Here is an 18,552-nt window from a genome sequence, read left to right as displayed (position 1 = left end):
CATCCATGGCTGAAAGCTACCGGGTGTTTTTGGCAGCTATAGAAAACAATTGTTCCTTCGTTAGCAAGTGATGACGTGATATGCATTCATCTCGCTCTACCAGCTATAGAAAACAGTCGTTCAAAGCATTGCTGGGCGATATGGGCATTTCTTTTCTCTTTCCTCGCTTGGGAACTTGGGGAACACGAAAATGTAAGCATCCATTTTCCGCCTGTTACTTTATTTTGGTATCGTCACTCCAAATTCCTGCCCTCTTGACTTACCTCCACTAGAAGAAAAAGGGCCTCTAGTCCCGGTTGAGAATGGGTTCTAGTCCAACCGAAACTACGAAATCGAGACTAAATGCCCTTTCTTTAGTTCCAGTTATCCACAAACCGGGACTAAAGATCTCGACGTGGTCGCGGTCGAGCGATGGGGTAGGAGGACCTTTAGTCCCGGTTGGTAAAACTAACCGGAACTAAAGGCCTCCACGTGTCGAGTGCGATCGAGCGCTAGAGGGCCTTTATTTTGTGTTTTCCATTCAATTTTTTATTATAAACTTTTTCCATAATTTATAGTATTTGAGTTATTTGACCAGTTTAGTGATCTCTAACTACACTTACTCTTTAGTCAAAGTACTTACTCGTGGTAAAACTAATTATCGATCGGTCATCCATCCTCAAACTACTTCAATCCACACATGCTTAACTTTTGAGTTCCTTCCGAAGAAGCTTCCAAGTACATTAGCAGACCTCGTTGATATTAATATCACACTAGTGAAAACAGGCCCTTCAGTCCTGGTCCGTAACGGGCTTTAGCCCCGGTTGGCCAACCGGGACTATCCACGCGGGACTAAAGGCCAACCCTTTAGTCCTGGCCCAGTTACCAGCCGGGACAAATGGCACTCCACGTGGCCGCGACACAGCGTTTGGGTTGGAGGACATTTAGTCCCGGCTTGCAAGCCCAACCGGGACTAATTATTATTTTCCGAAATTGTTTTTCTTTTTTCTAATTTCATTTTTCTAATATTTTGACTCGTTACTCTCTCACTTGGACTATTTTTAACACTTATTGCAATTAATCTTTAGTCAAATTTTAGACTTGGTCACTTACCAGTCGGTCACCCATCCTCACACTACTCCATCCTCAACACGCTTAACTCCTCGGTTCTTTCATGCTGTGCTCCCGCGAATGTGATTCTACCTTGTTGTAAATACTACCATAGCAATCCTATTAACTCTTATATTATTGTGTCCCATTTCTGTATTTTTTGAAACCAAAAACAATTATGTAACTAAACTGAATAAGATAATAATATTGAATTCCAATGAAAATAAAATTAGTAATAAAAGTACTTTTTATTATTATCAAATAATATATGCATTATTCATATAATATGGCCAAATAAATAATATCCTTAAATCTGTAAACCGCAATTGGAAAAATAATATATGCATTATTATTAGAAAATGTGAGGAATTTCAATATGAAACAATTTTGTTTTTATTCATTTATTATTATTATTATTATTATTATTATTATTATCAAATAATAAATGCATTATTCATATAATATGATTAAATAATTAATATTTTTAAATCTGTAAACCGCAATTGGACAAGTAATATATGTATTATTATTAGAAAAATGTGAGGAATCTGAATATGAAATTTTTTGTTTTTATTCAATTTTTATTATTATTACCAAATAATATATGCATTATTCGTATAATATGGCCAAATAATTAATATCTTTAAATATGTAAACCGCAATTGGACAAATAATATATGCATTATTATTAGAAAAATGTGAGAAATTTGAATATGAATTTTTTGTTTTTATACATTTATTATTATTATTATCAAATAATATATGCATTATTCATATAATATAGCCAAATAATTAATATCTTTAAATCTTTAAACCGTAACTGAACAAATAATATATGCATTATTGTTAGAAAAATGTGAGGAATTTGAATATGAAACAATTTTGTTTTTAATAATTTTTTATTATTATTATCAAATAATATATGCATTATTCATAAAATATGGCTAAATAATTAATATCTTTAAATCTGTAAAACGTAATTGTACAAATAATATATGCATTATTATTAGAAAAATGTGAGGAATGTGAATATGAAATAATTGGCCCTATAATGTGGGGAATTTGGATACGGCATAATTAATATGTGAGGAATCTGTAAACCGCAATAAGAAAAATATGAGAAATTTGAATAACAATAGAAAGATTCGATATATTTAGACGATTCATAGTTCATACAAATATACAAGACACGCACCACACCACCATCTACTCATCATCTTTAAATATTTAGACGATCAACATGGCTATTGTAGCTAACTAGCCTCCAATAGCTGATAGCCATCTTAAAGCCCTGACGAGCGTCTAGAGCGGCATAGTGCACTTGCTAATAGCTCAATGGAACATTGCCCCATCCAAAAATAAGTTCATCTTCTTCCTCGTCATACTTCTTCGTGTTCTTCTTATCCCTCTTCCTCTTCTTCTTCTCGAGATTTGTGCCAACAGTAGCATTTGCTAGATCATACAGATTCGGAATGGGCTTGTTGGTGGGGTTCGGGAGTATCTTTTGGAGGTCGCACGCAGAAGTAATATCAATACCGTAGGGACTCAGCATTTCCACATCTTTGGCGATAGCTGCGCTGCAGAATCGGATGGTCTTGTCCTGCAAGAAATCCTTCAGCAGTTGTGGTACTTCATCCGCCCAACAAATCTGGAAGACCAAATTCTCAGTCGCCAAAGAGAGTTGAAGGACGGCGGCGCGCTGATTAACCTCGCGAGGGTTGGTGAACTCACAGTACAAGCCGACGCACTTGATTGGTGCGGCGTCGAGAAAAGTCCTTCTTGATGGCGCGGATCCACTTCTCCACTCTTGATGCACAGAGAGTGACCGTGATCTTGAAAGATATCCATTCGTCCGAGATCGAGGAGCCGGGGCGCGCGCGAGGTGCTCCATTGGGGCGGGAACGTCGACGGGGAGAGAGCTTTTTGGGAGAGGATGATGGAGATGTGAAGAGATGTGTGACAATGGTTAATGAGATGTGAAGCATATAAAGGTGAGGAAGATGAAGATGAACAAGCCAGCCACCGAGTGATCAGTTCCCGTGGCTGGCCGCCGACGCCGGCGATCCAAATGGTCGCCGCGTGACGATCGGTTTCTGTGCCAGTAATGACGACGACGATCGGCTTCCGCGCGGGGAATGAACCGTTTGACTTCATGTCCCGACTCGTGTCACCAATCGGGACTAAAAGGGTGCCAGCAAGCGCAGCGAACCGCAAAACCATTTAATCCCAGTTTGGGATACACACCTTCAATGTATACGAATTGCACGCGGGTGCTTTGGAAGAAAACATCTTGGTAGCTCCGCATGGACGCGATCATGCCATGTTTTTATCGGCTGAAAGCTACTGCATCGAGAATGTTAAATTGGTAAAATCGTGCAGCACAACCTCTGTCTCCGTCTGTGTTCACTGCTCATTTTATTATTCCGGCCAGCACACCATGACATAGTAGCAGCGATCGATCGCCGCTCTGACTGCCTACATTAATCTTACCGATGACCCATGTAAGTATGCAACCCACATGGCGACGTCCAGATCCGCATCCATGGACACGCACAACAAGATCGAACATCACTTGGGCAGCATGGACTTGGCCATGGCCATGAACATCTCCTTCTTGGCGGAGAAGTGCTCGAGCAGCACGGCCCTGTCGGGCAGGCACGCGCGGATCTTCTCGTCGGAGACGTACTCCACGGCCCAGCGGCGCAGGCGGGGGAACTCGTCGTCGGTGACCAGTGTCACCCCGGAGACCTCCTCGCAGACGCCCAGCCAGTGCGCGAACCCGCACGCGGCGATGTCGACGAGGCCGATGGTGTCGCCGCCGAAGAACCTCTTCCCCTCCAGCTGCGCCTCCAGCAGCGCGAAGCTCTCCTTGATCTCCTTCAGGTACCCCTTCTGCGCCTCGCCGTCCACATCGCCAGCCAGAACGGCTTCGAGCACTGCGCGCGCCAGAGTGAAGCTTCAGTCTCCGCAAAATAAAACTTAGTGAGACCAAGAACTGAGTGACCATGGCGGTACCTTGTAGTCGAGGAAGCGGGACCAGAAGCGGGCCATGGCCCTCTCGTGTGGGTCGGCGGGGAGGAGTGCCGGGCCGTCGAATGCCTCGTCGACGTACTCCACGATGAGGAGGGACTCGCAGACGGCGCGGTCGCCATGGAGGAGCACCTTCTTGTGGACGGGGTTGTGGGTGAGCAGCAGCTCGCTCTTGTTGCGCAGGTCCTCCAGGATGAGCTCGTAGGGGACCCCCTTGAGCCGCAGGGCGGCCTCGGCACGGTGGCTGAACGGGCTGTCGAATGCGCCGATCACCTTCACTGCCGCCGGCGAGCTCATCTTCACTAACTAGCTAGCTCTGCTCGAGATCAGGTGTAGTGTGGTTGTTTGTGGAACTGTGAGAGCTCTGGGTAATGGCCGGCGACTTGGTGGTGTTTTTTTTTTAAACAGTAGGCCGTAGCCCTGCGTTAAATTAATAACGCCACAACGGTAGATAACAGAGTGCTGAAAGATCAGCTTACAGGCAACACACACCACAAGAAAGAAGATTACAAGAAACACAGCTTGAGGTTGAGGCCCTCGTCTATCCGCTTGATCAACCATTGGAGGAGACCTGTCAAGGAGGAACATCAGGAGAATGATCCAGCCATCGTCATCGCCTGAGCCGTCGTCGAAGTGTCGACATCCGCCTCTGCCTCCGAAGAAGGTCCCTACCCTCTCGCCCTGGATCGAAGGGCGCCGCACCGTCGAGAGGCAGGGAAGCTCCCTAGCATACGGAGGTCACATAGGACGGCAAGCCCAGAGCCCGAACTACTACCTAGATCACCTCCGCACGCGAAACCCACAAACACCGTCGTCGACCGCCGAACTGACCGCCCATCAAGACGCAAGCTTCAGACTGAAGACGCCGAACGAAGACACGACAAAGCCGCTAAAGGCAGCCACCGGAGCATGCAGCTCAGCACTTCTCCTCCAACCCAAGACGGCGCCTTCATCAAGGGGACGGCGCCAAAGCGCCGCCACCGCCAAATCAGAGAGATTTGGGTTTTCACCCGGGAGGAGGAGAGGGGAAAGGGAGATAGACCTCGACAGCGCCTCCAGGAAGGGGAACGGCACAGCGCGTCGTCGTCGTCGTGACCGCCACCGCCGGTCAAGGGTTACCCCCGGGCCAGAGCTCCCTTCCCCGCCACCCCGAGGACACAGACCCGGCGAGACGCCAGGCACCGGCAGCATCAAGGTGGAAGCCGCACGCAGGAAAGCCACCGTCTTCAGATCTGAGGTGGAGGTTGACGGGGCGACCTCCACGCCACGAGCAGCAGCCTCCGCCCCCTCGCTGCCCACGCGGCCAAGGAAAGCAGTCCACAGCACCGGCAGGCGCCCCTGCCGCCGGTGACGCCGCCCACACCGTGCGAGGCTGCCGCCTCAGATGCCCAGGCCCCCACCGGGGAGAGCACCGGCCGGAGCCACCCTGGCCCGAGGCCGCTCCTGGAGGAGCAGATCAGGGCAAAGGGCGCCCAACCAGTATCCACACCGGCGCCGGCAAGCTTCGCGCGGAGGTCCCCCACCTATCACCGCACGGAGAGCTGAGAGCCAAGATCCTCGCCGCCCCCTTCACCGGTGTCGCGGGCTTAGCCCGGCGGGGCCTCTAGGGGCGACGAGGAGGGAGAAGAGAGCAGGGGAAGGTGGCGGCGGCGCGGCTAGGGTTTCGCCCCCTCGGTCGCCTGGAGGGGGCGACCCGAGGAGAGCGAAGCGACCACGTTGTTGAATCACTTGGTGGTGTTTTATAGAGCTAGGATAAGCGATTCATTGACTCCAGGTCGATGATAGTGTAGTTTATAGATGAGTTGGTAATGAATGAAACTTCTCGAAGAACCAGTTTTTAATGTATATCGCTGATTTTCTACGGAAGAACAATTTTTTTCGTACATTGTTGATTCTCTCCGGGAACAGATTGTTTTTTTGCTTCCCGAGCTATAGTCAAAGAGTCCTGTCTATGTGCGCGAAACTTCCGTGTTGCTTCGCAGCGAGCAGAGTAATTAAAAAAGTATCCAAGACAAGGCCCATTTGTTTCTATCCACAGACCAGGGTGGTGGACCTGGTAACGGCACAGTTAGCCGTGGCTCTGGCCCAGTTGTTTTTTTTTGGCACTGGTCATGGTCATGTCTCTCTCGAAACCCATCTCTCACCCCTCCGGCTCAGTTGAGAGTCAACTCCAACCACCCGCTTCCCCCCCCCTCTTCCCTCTCCGGCAGCGATGCCTGCTGGCGTGGTGGAGTGAGTGCAGCTACGAAGTCCTCCGTAAATAGTAGCAGTAGGAGTAGTTTGAGTCTAGGGTTTGCCTTAATGGCATATGGCGTGATGCTGACCTAGAGTTGTGTCCTCGTGCTTGCAAGCGGCACATGGAGCTCACCTTCTCCTCCCCGTGAGGATGTCCATGGTGGATGCGTGTTTTTTAGTTGATTTGGCATCTCCTTCCTCTCTAGTAAGCTCTTAGAGTCTGGTTGATATCTGATGGACGCTGCCCTAGGTAGCCATCGTGGTGGCGTGATAAAGGGGTTGCCAGAGGGATCTGGATTCCTGGGAAAAGCTGGAGCTGCTCCGTGGAGTTCCTACATGGTTACATGGTGGCAAAGCTTGGCTGCTATGACCTTCAACAGAGATGGCGACCACTCCACATGCAGGTGCAACTTCTGCGCTTCTGCGTTTTCATCCTCCTTCGGTAGTTCTTCCTTGATGTAGTGGTGCATGCCTTTCTAAGACCAAGTGGTTCCGTCCTTGGTGTTGAGATGGGTCGTCGTGCTCCGCGGTGCTTCAACGCGAGCTGTAAGGAAAAGAATAAGGACTTGACTTCTTTTTTGCAAATCTTTGTAGGGTACTTTGTGCAAGAATTATAAATCAAATTGCATTTTCTTTTACTTTGAGATCCTTTTGTAAAATATAAAGTCACCGTTGACGAATTTTAGTAGTCTTTGGGTCATTCTGGACCCTTTCCTGTTAAAAAAACATTTTCTATTTTTCAAATTGAAGTATTATCTATGCATCCCTTGACGAGAGCGGATTTGTAGAACCCAAGGACCGATGAACTTAACTCACCGCCCAATAGGGGAGTCGTGGGGGTCGAGGGTGGGGGTGCAGGAAAAAGCACGTTTTTTTTCAAAAATCATACTTCTAGATTTTAAAAATTCCAATTTTTTTTTTGCATGATGCGCATGTGAATTTCAAAATTTGTAACTTATCCATGCAGGCCTGCGTCCCCTCACATGTGTGCTTTCGCGGCCCCACCTCCCATCATATGCGTGCACCTTATTGGATGTTGATTGGTGAGTGCAAAAATGCGGCATGTTTTACAATACAAAAGGGATCATATCTAGGCGAAATAATAATGATTTGGAGCATTAACGATCTTCCAACAATAAACCACACCAAGCCAAGGAAGAAATTCGTGAAACCACGTTGACAAAAGACTTAAAGACCAATGGTACGATATGGCCCGCGTGTACCGTCTAATGGTACCGCCCGTTATTGATGCTGCCTCGTCAAATATATTCACCTTGTGAAGAGGAATCTGTAGGGATAGACATAAGACACCAGAAAACCACGAAACCTGATCTTCGGGAGAGATCTAGAGGGAGAACTCGCATAAAGGGATCCATCACCACCGTTGCTTGGATCATTAGAGTCTAAGGCATCGATCTTCATCGTCATCATCATCACCATTTTTGTATTAATCTAAGTTGCTTGGATCCTTAACCTTGAGTTACGTTGGATTCATATTTGTATTAAACGGATCCCCCATTTTCCATCTATAGTATGGTGATGATGTTATTTGCCTCAATGTGTGAGTAGATCCATTTGTTTTTGGGGAGATGAAGAAACCCTAGCCAAATTATGAAATGAAATAAAGTTTGTGGATTGTCTAATAATTATAAAGTGTGTTGGTTCTTGCCAATGATGATGTGTGTTGTAGACCACATAATATTTTCCTAAGGGACGTTCGTAAGAAACATCATTGTATATGGTTAACGGTACATGGACGTACATATGGCAGCAATTCGCCGCCTATGTCAATCATGTATATACGAGGATAACAAGGACCAGTACCTAAGACCATGACCATGGGGAGACCCTTATTTGCTGGACCTGCGCAACATACTATCATATAAGGTAGTGGTCATGAGGGATGTGAAACAGTGCTTACATGAGCTTCCATATAAGGTGAAAGGACACAGATGCCGCCTAGAGGGGGGTGAATAGGCGGTTAAAAACTTTTCCTAGGTGGGCTTAACAAATACAGAATAAAACTAGTGTTTACTTTGTCAAGACCAAAACCTATATACCATGGTTCACCTATGTGCACCAACAACTTATGCTAAGCAAGATAAGCAACTATGTGATATCAAGATATATATATATATATATATATATATATATATATATATATAACTTCAAGCACGAAAGCTATCACAAAGTAAAGTGCATAAGTAAAGAGCTCGGGTATAGAGATAACCGAGGCACGCGGGAGACGTGATTTATCCCGAAGTTCACACTCTTGCGAGTAATAATTTCCGTTGGAGAGGTTGAAAGGACACGGATGTCGCCTAGAGGGGGGGGGGTGAATAGGCGATATAAAACTTTTACGAGATGGGCTTAACAAATGCGGAATAAAACTAGCGTTTACTTTGTCAAGCCCAAAGCCTATATACTATGGTTCACCTATGTGCACCAACAACTTATGCTAAGCAATACAAGCAACTATGTGATAGCAAGATATATAACTTCAAGCACGATGGCTATCACAAAGTAAAGTGCATAAGTAAAGAGCTCGGGTATAGAGATAACCGAGGAACGCGGGAGACGATGATTTAACCTGAAGTTCACACTCTTGCGAGTGCTAATCTCCGTTGGAGAGGTGCGGTGGCTTAGTGCTCCCGAACGCCACAAAAGGCTCACCTTGAGGTGTGGTTGCTCGATGCACACCAACGCCACAAAGGCCTCACCCCAAGATGCGGTACTCACACCACACACCGAACGCCACGAAGGCGCCTCACCTTATTCTCCGGTGACCCTCGCTACAAAGGCCTAGGTCACGGTTCCACTAAGGGATTTCCTTCGAGGCGGAAACCGGGCCTTACACAAAGCTTGGGGCACGCATCCACAACTTAATTGGAGGCTCCCAAGAAATCGCCACAAAGGCCTAGAATCCGTCTAGGGTTCCAAGAACCCAAGAGTAACAACCTTCTTGCTTTCACTTCCACGAATCACCGTGGAGAACTCAAACCGATGCACCAAATGCAATGGCAAGAACACCACAAAGATGCTCAAGTCCTTCTCTCTCAAATTCCAACAAAGCTACAAAAGCTATTGGAGGAATAAGAGAGGAAGAACAAAGGAATTCACAAAGAACACCAAGATCAAGATCTAGAGGATTCCACTCACAACGAGATGGATTTGATTGGTAGAAATGTAGATCTAGATCTTCTCTCTCTTTTCCCTCAAATGGGGGCAAGAATCATGGAGGGATAGAGAGAAAGGGCAAGCTTCTCAAGAACAACAATGGAGGAGAGAGAGAGTGGGAGAAGCACCAGCCCAAGGAGGAAGAAGGGGGGTATTTATACCCCCCCGAAAAATCGAGCCGTTGCAGCAAATTGGGGGCGGATAATCCGGCCTAAGTAGGGGCCGGATAATCCGGCCCCCCCCGGAAAATCCGGCCTTTGGGAAATTCCGGGCAAATGTCCGGCCCTGTTCCAGACTTGCTTTTCGAAAAGTCCTTAGCCAAATTTCAGGGGCCGGATATTTTGCAAATATCCGGCCCGGAAAATCCGGCCAGGTGAAACTTGTAAAATCAATATCTAAAGATTGGTAGCTCCGAATTGAGTGAAACCAATTTTGTTGGAAAGAGGACGACAAGAGCTACCCAACAAAAAGTGGAAATATGGAAACCAGTGGGGGTTGATTTTCTATTATATTTATAGGTGCAACTCCTCAACATGAGAAATCGAGAAAATCACCAAACTCGAAAACGCAACAAGTGATCTATGCGAAATCCGTTTTCGATGAACTAGAGCTTGTCATGAGAATAAGCACAAGCTCTAAAACATCACATGGATAAGATCCAAATAACAACCAAGAAAGATGATGCAAGGATGCAAAGGTTTGAGCTCTCTCCGAACGATACGATCGAGTTACTCACTCGAGAGCCCTCTTGATAGTACGGCAACTAAACTATAAACCGGTCTCCAACTACACTATGAGACCGGTGAGAAAGAAACCCTATCAAGAGCAAACCTTAACCTTGCGCGTTCCACTTGAGCTCGATGATGACGATCTTGACCGCAACAAGATGGAACGCCTTTCTTGATTGCGCTTGCTTGAAGAAGTCATGCGAATTGCTCTCCCATACTCCACTATGGGAGAGCTTCTTCTTTGACGCATCTTCACATATCCATGAACATCATATGGATGGGAGAGCTTCTTGCTTGACGAAGTCTTGTGGGTTGCTCCCCCATAATCCATCATGGGAGAGCTTCTTTTTCGTCGCATCTTCACATATCCATGATCACCATATGGATGGCAAGAGTCAAGCAAAGGATCTCTTCGAGATGGCTCATCTTGAACTTGCACTTCATTTCTTCATGGCAAGCTTCAAGCATATGATCTCTTCGAGTTGGCTCATCTTGAACTTGCACTTCATTTCGTTGATGTCTTGAAGTTAACTTTGAGAGCTCACTTCATCTTTATCTTCAAGACATACTTGACACTTGATCTTCTTCATTTGCTTCTTATTGCAATCTTGAAGCCAACATATGGTTCAAGCATTGCATATGGACAACTCCTACAAATATAACTCAATGCAAACATTAGTCCATAGGGATTGTCATTAATTACCAAAACCACACATGGGGGCTCCATGCACTTTCAGAGGTGCGGTGGCTTAGAGCTCCTGAACGCCACAAGAGGTCTCACCTTGAGGTGTGGTTGCTCAATGCACACCAACGCCACAAAGACCTCACCCCAAGATGCGGTAGTCACACAACACACCGAGCGCCACAAAGACCTCACCATATTCTCCGGTGACCCTCGCCACAAAGGCCTAGGTCACGGTTCCACTAAGGGATTTCCTTCGAGGCGGAAACCGGGCCTTACACAAAGGTTGGGGCACACATCCACAACTTAATTGGAGGCTCCAACAAATCACCACAAAGGCCTAGAATTCGTCTTGGGTTCCAAGAACCCAAGAGTAACAACTTTCTTGCTTTCACTTCCACGAATCACCGTGGAAAACTCAAACCGATGCACCAAATGCAATGGCAAATCCTTCACTCTCAAATTCCACCAAAGCTACAAAAGCTTGTGGGGGAAGAAGAGAGGAAGAACAAAGGAAATCCACAAAGAACTCCAAGATCAAGATCTAGAGAATTCCACTCGCAAAGAGAGGGATTTGATTGGTAGAAATGTAGATCAAGATCTCCTCTTACTTTTCCCTCAAAAAGATTCAAGAAGCATGGGAGGAATAGAGGGATAGGTAAAGCTCTCAAGGTCAACAATGGTGGAGAGCAAAAGGAGGAAGAAGAAGTGGGGATTGTCATTAATTACCAAAACCACACATGGGGGCTCCATGCACTTTCAATCTCCCCCATTTTGGTAATTGATGACAATCTCTTTGAGAGGGTTTATATAAGGAATTTAAGTAACAAACAAGTTGAATACATAGAGCAAACTCCCCCATAATATATGCATGTGTGAATGAACTTGAATTTCATTGCATACATTGGCATTCAAAGCCTAGTGGAGTTTCCTCTAAATATTCAACTATGCAAAGCAACAAGATGCAATGCAAGAAAGGCACATGCTTAAGCACAAAGCAAAGACATAGCCAAATTCCCTTAAACCCTCCAAACTTCTCCCCCATTGGCACCAATTGCCGAAATGGGTGAAAAATTTAGAAGGCCAATATAGTGAGAGTTCCTACATAGCGTGTGCATTTCTCATAATTTGAGTGGAATCAAATGCACATATCCAATGATGAATATTCGGAAGGAATCACACTATAGCGAGGATCAAAGATTGCAAAAAGATAACAAAGTCAAGAAGTTTCAACAAATGAAGCAAGCAGTCAAATGAACCACAAATAAGATACAAAAATAAAGATAGATATTATGATAAGATCAAGAAGATTGCTCTAAATAATATGAGGAAGCTCCCCAAGGTTTGTGCACAAAACTTGACAATGTGCATTGGAGTATAAAGTGCACAAACATGGAATCATCACTCCCATAATATCATTCAAAACAAAAGATACCAAGTGAATTAAACTCTAATGATCACTACAAAATTGTGCTTTAAATAAAATGAGGAAGCTCCCCAAGGTACATGCATAAATTAAAATGTTGCATTTGAATACAATATGCATAACATGGAATCCTCACTCCCTCACTATCAATTAAAAGCACGAACATTTGCAATGAATCATAGATAGAAAATTAAGCTTAACACTTGCAACAAACAAATGGTTGAGCAAGAAGTAAGAGGCACCATAATACAAGGCTCAACCAAGAGGATATGTGACAGACATGATAAATCATATTATAAGACTATTACAAGGATGAGCAAAAAGCATCATCATAGTCTTCAATGAATTATATTGCTTAGCATGACCAATCAACACGCAACAAATAAATAAGATATCAAATGGAGATGTATCATTTCTTATGTGTATAAGTTTCTCTAAGTGGGCAATATCACAAAGATATTTCTCCACAAAGAAACATGCACACACAAAATAGATATGCAAGAAATATAGCATGATATCCAAGATGAAGTCATGCAATATACCAATAAGATTTTTTGCTTAATAGCATGGCCAAAGGCTCAATTTTATCTTATTGTACATTCATGGACTTCAACCACAAACACATCAAAGATATCACAAATATCAACAAGGGAAAGAAGATAGTTGAGATACTTTGAGAGGAGCAACAAGTATCACAAAGAAAGGATACCAAAACAAATAACTCAATTTGCACTTTCATCGATATTGCACATGTGAGAGGCTTGAGGAATTGATATGCAATAAAATTGCTAGATAGGCATAGTCGGGATGGATGAATCATGAGCATGATTTTATATACTTCCCAACGTATGTGCTCATCTCAAGTTACTCACATTTGCAATAAAGAGGTTTCATTAAAATCTTTGCAAGAAGCATAATATTTGCAAATCAAGAGATTCATGCCAAGATGCAACCATATGGTTGGATGCTAGAAAAATATGCATGAGAAGATACTTGTTACCGAGATAGCATTGGTGTGGATGTAGTAGATAGGAGTTCGTTGATCATCCTAGCTTGCCTCAAGTTGCCATTGAGTCACCACTTCTTCCTAAGAGTGAGACAAGCATCCAATGTATCTCCATGTACCTAAAACAAAATTAAGCACAAAATGGTTCCCAAACTAATTGGGTCCAAAGTAGTTAGGTACACTACAACATATAGGACAAAATCCACAAACTATGTGCATATAGATATGAAATCGAATTTCATGCACATCTTAATCAAATTAGGATTTGATGGAGTTTACCCTATATATTGGATCAAAGAAAGTAACATATGACATAAGATATACATATATTAAATATGCATGCACAAGACTTTCAAGAACCAAAGGAAGATACAATTTGGACAAAACACCAAATAAATCAAGAGACAATGGTTGTCCAAATTATATCAAAGAATCAAATCAACACAAGATTGACTCCAAAGACTTATCTCATTATAAGAAGTTAATTAAATCCAAAAACAAAGGAATGAGATAACCAACTCCCAAGAGAGCAAGGTTCCAACAAATAAACCAAATCCTCAACACTTTTTATGATGGCACAAAGTACCAAAAAGAAAAGGTTTGTCTTCCAATATCAATTACTTGATAATGACCAAGAGATGTTAAACATTCTAACAAATATAGGAGAGCTCCCCCAAGATTAGTGCATTATCTAGGATTTTGCATATGAATACAAAATGCACAAAACTAGGATCATCACGCTACCTATATCTACTAAAAATGCTAAGAAAGTTTGAATAGACAAATTAGATCCATAAGATGCAAGGAAGACGCATGGGAGTCAAAGCACAACAAATTTATGGCAACAAATAAGGTAATTTAAACACAAGAGCCAATGTAAATATGATCAATAAATATCTACCTCATAATAGATTGCCAATTGTCCTAGGACAAGAGGCATTAGGAAATATTTCCCGGTGGTAGTTTGTATGTATGCATAAGATCATATTTACAACAAATAAAGCATATGGTAAAAGATAAGAGTTAACCATCATGCAAAGGGAGTTTCTTGATAGCTTCAATTAGTCATACCAACATGCAAAGCAATTAATAGTATTCATACCAATATGCAAAGCAATTAATAGTATTCATACCAACATGCAAAGCAATTAATAGTATTCATACCAACATGCAAAGCAATTAATAGTATGACTTGAAGCACATGGTTTTCCAAAAAGGGTATTGAGGGACACGGTTGTGTAAAACCATGCCAAGAAAAACTTTCACTAATAAGATCCACAAAGATATTAGCAAAGAAGCCATTTAACCAAATTGGAACTTGTTTGAGCAAACATGTCACATAGGAGAGAGATAATTTATAATATCAATTCTATGTTACACAACCTCAAATGTTCACATTTTCTAGGCTTGTAATATTCACAAAGCTTATTACTCCCCCATAATGTGATAAGGAAATTATTTTCACAAGAGGCAAATAAGATCCAACTAGAGATATTAATGGACATTAGAATTTGAATTTCTCATGAAGATAACATACCACATAGAGACTAGATAATCTTGCAATATCAATTCTAAGTGATATTCCTCATGTACACACATTGTTAGGATTGTGAAATTCCCAAAGGAATATCACTCCCCCAAAATGGGATTGTCCATTAATCGCTCATAAGAGCCATATAAGATACAACAAGATGCAAAGAGGCTCCAACACAAACACAAATACATGGTGTGCAACCCAACATACATAGACTTGATTTCTCAAGATAAGCAAGTAGGAAGCACAACATATACAAACACATGCTAGGAACAAAACTAACACATGCAAAGGGGCGAGTAACTTTCAATATAAATGAGTTGAGCACATGTTACCGCAAGGAGGAACATTGGATATATGATAGAAGCAAGATAACCAAAAGACTTGGCTTGATATAATATAAATGATGAAGATCCCTTAATTCTTCATGATGTAGCCAAGTCTCCAATGCCCTCCAACAAGCACCTATTGATCAAGTTTTGGATTGTTGGTCCCCAACTAAGTTGGGTCCTAAGAGGTTAGTCATAATAGGCTTGGCAACCCAAATGGTTCTTTTCTTGACACCACTTTGAGTACCAACATATTTGGCAAACACATTGCCACCCTCATCCGTACGAAGAGAATAAATATCATCAATGGTGATAGAGTTGGATGAGGTACCAATAGTGCAAAAGGAGGAGATGTGGCCCTTCTCACGGCATATGTAGCAAGTTCTTTTCTTCTCCTTCTTCTCACTAGATTTCTCCACAATGGGAGCATTGGCTTGAGACTTCTTGGGAAGTGGCATTTCTTCAACTTGAGGTTGAATATGAGTTTGAGCTTGAGGCCGCTTCCCTTTTTGCTTCTTCTTCAAAGGGCAAGATCTAACATGATGCCCTTCAATTTTGCACTTGAAGCAAACAATCTTGGCCGGGTCTTTGACTTGTACTTGGCCCTTCTTCTTGTTGTTGTTCTTGGACTTTTTCTTGTTGTTGTATTTGAATCCAAGTCCACTCTTGTCATTGAGGGATTGTTGCATACTCAACATCGTGTCAAGTTTGCATTTCCCTTCATGACTCTTTACCGAGTCATTCTTCAAAGAAGTGACTTGGGCCTTGAGCTCTTTGATTTCCTCTACATGGTTAGTAACAACACAAGTACTAGAGGAAGTAGAGCCTTCATTGTTAGAGCAACAAGGCAAGGACGATAATTCATCACAAGATTTAGCAATACTATGAGTGGATGAATTACTAGGACTAGCACATGGCAATATAACATTTTGAGTAGTAGTGCTAGTATCCACATGAGGCTTACAAGGTGTTGCCTTTGATATGATAGCCTCATGAGCTAACTTTAGCCTATCATGAGAGGCTAGAAGATCCTCATGGGAGCTAGAAAGCTTTCCATGATTTTCTTCCAATTTCCCATAATTGCTAGTTAGCAATTCAAGTTGAGCCCTTAGCTCAACATTCTCCTTCAAGATAGATGCTTCACAAGAAGTAGAGTTAGTAGCACAAGCATCATCACAAGACATATCAAGAAGAGAGGGTAACATAGCATGCTCTTTTAAATATGAAGCTTGTAGTTGCTCATGTGACTTGGTGAGGATAGAGTGTTCGCTCTCCAAGGCCTTGTGGGCCTTGTCTAGATCATCTAGATCCTTAACAAGTTTATCATGACCAACACCAACTTTGGACTTTTCATTTTTAAGCATTTTTAATTTAGCTTTAGCATGGTCTCTTTCCTTAGTGAGTTTAGAAAATATTTTATTTTGAGACACCTCAAGAGTTTCAAGTTGCTCCTCAAGAGAGGCTACGGTATCTTGTTCTTCTTCAAGATCATTTTTTAGGGATGCTACATCATTGGCATACTCTCGTTCAAGAGCACCCATTTTATCAATGGTGTTCTCATGCATCCAAATAAGTTTTTGACTCTCAATAGCGATAGTCAATATTTCAAAGAAGTGAGAGCTAGCAATTTTATCTTTGCAAAGAACCTTGAATACACTATTACCCTTATCGCGTAGAGAGACAACCCAATCCTCTTCATACTCATCCTCATCCTTATCACCACGAGAAATATTAGATTCCATGGTAGGAGGTACCGTGGAACCCTTGGCCATAAGGCATATATGAGAACCGTGAGATAAAGATGAGGAGTTTCTTGAGGCTCCTTTCAAGATCTTGTCTTGACCAATAGAATCTTTGGTTTCCTCTACATTGTTAGTCACACAAGAACTAGAGGAAATCGAAGCATTTTTATCATGGCCACAAGACAAAGCAAGCATATCATCATTAGATTTATTCAAGCAACTTACACATGATATGCAAGGACTATCAACACAAGCATGTAAATCATTTCTAGTGCTAGATGTGTTTAAGTCCAAAGATGAACAATTGCAATGAGATATAGATGAAGGATCATCAATAGTAAGCTCAATACCAACATTGCAATTTCCATCACCACTCACCATATCATTACCTCGTGTCTTGCCACACATTGGTGAAGTGGATGAAGATGAGAACTCATCACGGCCGGAAGTGGAAGCAATACAATCATCCTCAATAATATTGGACACATCATATTTATCTTGAAGCTTTGTCCATAATTCATGAGCGCTCCCAAAAGGCATGATTGATGTAGTAACTACATTGCTCACAACAATGGAAAACACATGAGAAGCAAGAGCATCGAGACAAGAGTTTTTCTTCTCCTCAAGAGTTAACTTTTGGGGATCCTTAGGAGAATAAAAAACCCATGTCAAGACTTCGCTCCAAGTCCGGGGAAATACCCCGCAATATATTAAGCACATAAATTTTCCATAGATCATAATTTGTGCCATCAAATATAAACAAGTCATTGTGCGCTAATCCCCTAACCGACATCTTTACTCTCAAGGCGGTGAAGCCTAAGAATGAGAAACCTTGCTCTGATACCAATTGAAAGGACACGGATGTCGCCTAGAGGGGGGGGGTGAATAGGCGATATAAAACTTTTACGAGATGGGCTTAACAAATGCGGAATAAAACTAGCGTTTAATTTGTCAAGCCCAAAGCCTTGATGGGATTCGTAGCATGGAAAACAAAAAATTTCCTACCGCAAGAACGAAAACCAAGCCAAGATGCAATCTAGAAGATGGGAGCAACGAGAAGATCATGAGACTAACCCTCGAAGATTTCCAAAGCTTAACGAGATTAGATCTCGTGGTGGATGTAGTCGATCACTTGCCGCTTGCAAAAGCGCGTAGAAGATCTTGACGGTGCCACAGTCGGGCAGCACCTCCGTACTCGGTCACACGTACGGTGTTGATGACGACGTCCTCCTCCCTGTTCCAGCGGGTAGCGGAAGTAGTAGATCCTCCTCGGAATCCCGGAAGCACGACGGCGTGGTGGCGGTGGTGGTGGAGAACTCCGGCAGGGCTTCGCCTAAGCACTACTAGAGGTGTATGAGGAGGAGGGGGAGCTAGGGTTTGGGGAGAGGGGGCTATGGGCGCCGGCCACTTGGGGGCTGCGGCCAAGAGGGCTTTGATTTGGCCGGCCCCCTCCCCTTGTCCCCCTATTTATAGGTGGAAACCCCCAAGAGTTGGACTCCAAGTCTTCGAATAAGACCCGAACCCAAAACTTGCCATAAGCACGAAACCTACCCAAGGTGGGACTCCTACTCAAG

At 43.3% G+C, this 18,552-nt stretch overlaps 1 pseudogene; it reads right to left on the bottom strand.

Annotated features, from left to right (window-relative positions):
* Positions 1–3,602: 3,602 nt before the first annotated feature.
* On the bottom strand, positions 3,603–4,481 carry LOC127345761 (probable glutathione S-transferase; annotated as a pseudogene).
* Positions 4,482–18,552: the final 14,071 nt, after the last annotated feature.

This window comes from Lolium perenne, chromosome 3, assembly GCF_019359855.2.
Source record: "Lolium perenne isolate Kyuss_39 chromosome 3, Kyuss_2.0, whole genome shotgun sequence".
Lineage (NCBI taxonomy): Eukaryota > Viridiplantae > Streptophyta > Magnoliopsida > Poales > Poaceae > Lolium > Lolium perenne.
Note: the sequence above shows the minus strand (reverse complement) of the source record. Positions and strands in the feature narration are given on the sequence as shown.